The following is a 4,751-nucleotide window of genomic DNA, read 5'->3' as shown; positions in this document are numbered from 1 at the left end:
AAATTGCCAGAAAATGGCTACTTTACTCAGACTGTTTGAGCAAGGGAAACCCCAAAAGAATTATCTCCTTCAACAAGAGAGATGAGAGGACATTAATTACAGAGGAAAGAAAGGAAAGCACCAACTTTAGTCCCAGCCTCAGGCAAGTTCAGTTCAGTTCAGTTGCTCAGTCGTGTCTGATTCTTTGCAACCCCCTTGGACTGCAGCATGCCAGGCTTCCCTGCCCATCACCAACTCCCAGAGCTTGCTGAAACTCATGTCCATCAAGTCAGTGAGGCCATCCTATCATCTCATCCTCTGTCATCCCCTTCTCCTCCTGCCTTCAATCTTTCCCAGCATCAGGGTCTTTTCCAGTGAGTCAGTTCTTCACATCAGGTGGCCAAAGTATTGGAGCTTCAGCTTCAGCATCAGTCCCTCCAATGAATATTCAGGACTGATTTCTTTTTCTTTTTTTTTTTTAGCTTTTTATTTTATTTTATTTTTATTAGTTGGAGGCCAATCACTTCACAACATTTCAGTGGGTTTTGTCATACACTGATATGAATCAGCCATGGATTTACACGTATTCCCCATCCCAATCCCCGCTCCCACCTTCCTCTCCACCCAATTCCTCTGGGTCTTCCCAGTGCACCAGGCCGGAGCACTTGTCTCATGCATCCCACCTGGGCTGGTGATCTGTTTCACCATAGATAGTATACATGCTGTTCTTTTGAAATATCCCACCCTCACATTCTCCCACAGAGTTCAAAAGTCTGTTCTGTATTTCTGTGTCTCTTTTTCTGTTTTGCATATAGGGTTATCGTTACCATCTTTCTAAATTCCATATATAAGTGTTAGTATGTTGTAATGTTCTTTATCTTTCTGGCTTACTTCACTCTGTATAAGGGGCTCCAGCTTCTACCATCTCATTAGGACTGGTTCAAATGAATTCTTTTTAATGGCTGAGTAATATTCCATGGTGTATATGTACCACAGCTTCCTTATCCATTCATCTGCTGATGGGCATCTAGGTTGCTTCCATGTCCTGGCTATTATAAACAGTGCTGTGATGAACATTGGGGTGCACGTGTCTCTTTCAGATCTGGTTTCCTCAGTGTGTATGCCCAGAAGTGGGATTGCTGGGTCATATGGCAGTTCTAGTTCCAGTTTTTTAAGGAATCTCCACACTGTTTGCCATAGCGGCTGTACTAGTTTGCATTCCCACCAACAGTGTAAGAGGGTTCCCTTTTCTCCACACCCTCTCCAGCATTTATTGCTTGTAGACTTTTGGATAGCAGCCATCCTGACTGGCGTGTCATGGTACCTCATTGTGGTTTTGATTTGCATTTCTCTGATAATGAGTGATGTTGAGCATCTTTTCATGTGTTTGTTAGCCATCTGTATGCCTTCTTTGGAGAAATGTCTGTTTAGTTCTTTGGCCCATTTTTTGATTGGGTCATTTATTTTTCTGGAATTGAGCTGCAGGAGTTGCTTGTATATTTTTGAGATTAATCCTTTGTCTGTTTCTTCATTTGCTATTATTTTCTCCCAATCTGAGGGCTGTCTTTTCACCTTACTTATAGTTTTCCTTTGTAGTGCAAAACTTTTAAGTTTCATTAGGTCCCATTTGTTTAGTTTTGCTTTTATTTCCAATATTCTGGGAGGTGGGTCATAGAGGATCTTGCTGTGATTTATGTCGGAGAGTGTTTTGCCTATGTTCTCCTCTAGGAGTTTTATGGTTTCTGGTCTTACATTTAGATCTTTAATCCATTTTGAGTTTATTTTTGTGTATGGTGTTAGAAAGTGTTCTGGTTTCTTTCTTTTACAAGTGGTTGACCAGTTTTCCCAGCACCACTTGTTAAAGAGGTTGTCTTTTTTCCATTGTATATCCTTGCCTCCTTTGTCAAAGATAAGGTGTCCATAGGTTCGTGGATTTATCTCTGGGCTTTCTATTCTGTTCCATTGATCTATATTTCTGTCTTTGTGCCAGTACCATACTGTCTTGATGACTGTGGCTTTGTAGTAGAGTCTGAAGTCAGGCAGGTTGATTCCTCCAGTTCCATTCTTCTTTCTCAAGATTACTTTGGCTATTCGAGGTTTTTTGTATTTCCATACAAATTGTGAAATTCTTTGGTCTAGTTCTGTGAAAAACACCGTTGGTAGCTTGATAGGGATTGCATTGAATCTATAGACTGCTTTGGGTAGAATAGCCATTTTGACAATATTGATTCTTCCAACCCATGAACACGGTATGTTTCTCCATCTGTTTGTGTCCTCTTTGATTTCTTTCATCAGTGTTTTATAGTTTTCTATGTATAGGTCTTTTGTTTCTTTAGGTAGATATACTCCTAAGTATTTTATTCTTTTTGTTGCAGTGGTGAATGGTATTGTTTCCTTAATTTCTCTGTCTGTTTTTTCATTGTTAGTATATAGGAATGCAAGGGATTTCTGTGTGTTAATTTTATATCCTGCAACTTTACTATATTCATTGATTAGCTCTAGTAATTTTCTGGTAGAGTCTTTAGGGTTTTCTATGTAGAGGATCATGTCATCTGCAAACAGCGAGAGTTTCACTTCTTCTTTTCCTATCTGGATTCCTTTTACTTCTTTTTCTGCTCTGATTGCTGTGGCCAGAACTTCCAACACTATGTTGAATAGTAGTGGTGAAGGTGGGCACCCTTGTCTTGTTCCTGATTTCAGGGGAAATGCTTTCAATTTTTCACCATTGAGGGTGATGCTTGCTGTGGGTTTGTCATATATAGCTTTTATTATGTTGAGGTATGTTCCTTCTATTCCTGCTTTCTGGAGAGTTTTAATCATAAATGAGTGTTGAATTTTGTCAAAGGCTTTCTCTGCATCTATTGAGATAATCATATGGTTTTTATCTTTCAATTTGTTAATGTGGTGTATTACATTGATTGATTTGCGGATATTAAAGAATCCTTGCATTCCTGGGATAAAGCCCACTTGGTCATGGTGTATGATTTTTTTAATATGTTGTTGGATTCTGTTTGCTAGAATTTTGTTGAGGATTTCTGCATCTATGTTCATCAGTGATATTGGCCTGTAGTTTTCTTTTTTTGTGGCATCTTTGTCTGGTTTTGGAATTAGGGTGATGGTGGCCTCATAGAATGAGTTTGGAAGCTTACCTTCATCTGCAATTTTCTGGAAGAGTTTGAGTAAGATAGGTGTTAGCTCTTCTCTAAATTTTTGGTAGAATTCAGCTGTGAAGCCATCTAGTCCTGGGCTTTTGTTTGCTGGAAGATTTTTGATTACAGTTTCAATTTCCTTGCTTGTGATGGGTCTGTTAAGATCTTCTCTTCTTCCTGGTTCAGTTTTGGAAAGTTATACTTTTCTAAGAATTTGTCCATTTCATCCAAGTTGTCCATTTTATTGGCATAGAGCTGCTGGTAGTAGTCTCTTATTATCCTTTGTATTTCAGTGTTGTCTGTTGTGATCTCTCCATTTTCATTTCTAATTTTGTTAATTTGGTTCTTCTCTCTTTGTTTCTTAATGAGTCTTGTTAATGGTTTGTCAATTTTGTTTGTTTTTTCAAAAAACCAGCTTTTAGCTTTGTTGATTTTTGCTATGGTCTCTTTAGTTTCTTTTGCATTTATTTCTGCCCTGATTTTTAAGATTTCTTTCCTTCTGCTAACCCTGGGGTTCTTCATTTCTTCCTTCTCTAATTGCTTTAGGTGTAGAGTTAGGTTATTTATTTGGTATTTTTCTTGTTTCTTGATGTAAGCCTGTAATGCTATGAACCTTCCCCTTAGCACTGCTTTTACAGTGTCCCATAGGTTTTGGGTTGTTGTGTTTTCATTTTCATTCATTTCTATACATATTTTGATTTCTTTTTTGATTTCTTCTATGATTTGTTGGTTATTCAGAAGCGTGTTATTTAGCCTCCATATGTTTGAAGTTTTAACAATTTTTTTCCTGTAATTGAGATCTAATCTTACTGCACTGTGGTCAGAAAAGATGACTGGAATGATTTAAATTTTTTTGAATTTTCCAAGACCATATTTATGGCCCAGGATGTGATCTATTCTGGAGAAGGTTCCGTGTGCACTTGAGAAAAAGGTGAAGTTGATTGTTTTCGGGTGAAATGTCCTATAGATATCAATTAGGTCTAGCTGGTCCATTGTGTCATTTAAGGTTTGTGTTTCCTTGTTAATTTTCTGTTTAGTTGATCTATCCATAGTTGTGAGTGGGGTATTAAAGTCTCCCACTATTATTGTGTTACTATTAATTTCCTCTTTCATACTCATTAGTGTTTGCTGCACATATTGCAGTGCTCCTATGTTGGGTGCATATATATTTATAATTGTTATATCTTCTTCTTGGATTGATCCTTTGATCATTATGTAGTGTCCTTCTTTGTCTCTTTTCACATCCTTTATTTGAAAGTCTATTTTATCTGATATGAGTATTGCGACTCCTGCTTTCTTTTGGTCTCCGTTTGCATGAAATATTTTTTTCCAGCCCTTCACTTTTAGTCTGTATGTGTCTCTTGTTTTGAGGTGGGTCTCGTGTAGACAGCATATATAGGGGTCTTGTTTTTGTATCCATTCAGCCAATCTTTGTCTTTTGGTTGGGGCATTCAACCCATTTACATTTAGGGTAATTATTGATAGGTGTGGTCCCTTTGCCATTTACTTTGTTGTTTTGGGTTCACGTTTATACAACCTTTCTGCATTTCCTGTCTAGAGAAGATCCTTTAGCATTTGTTGAAGAGCTGGTTTGGCGGTGCTGAATTCTCTCAGCTTTTGCTT

Source organism: Dama dama, chromosome 7 (assembly GCF_033118175.1).
Source record: "Dama dama isolate Ldn47 chromosome 7, ASM3311817v1, whole genome shotgun sequence".
Lineage (NCBI taxonomy): Eukaryota > Metazoa > Chordata > Mammalia > Artiodactyla > Cervidae > Dama > Dama dama.
This window is presented reverse-complemented; position numbering follows the sequence as displayed.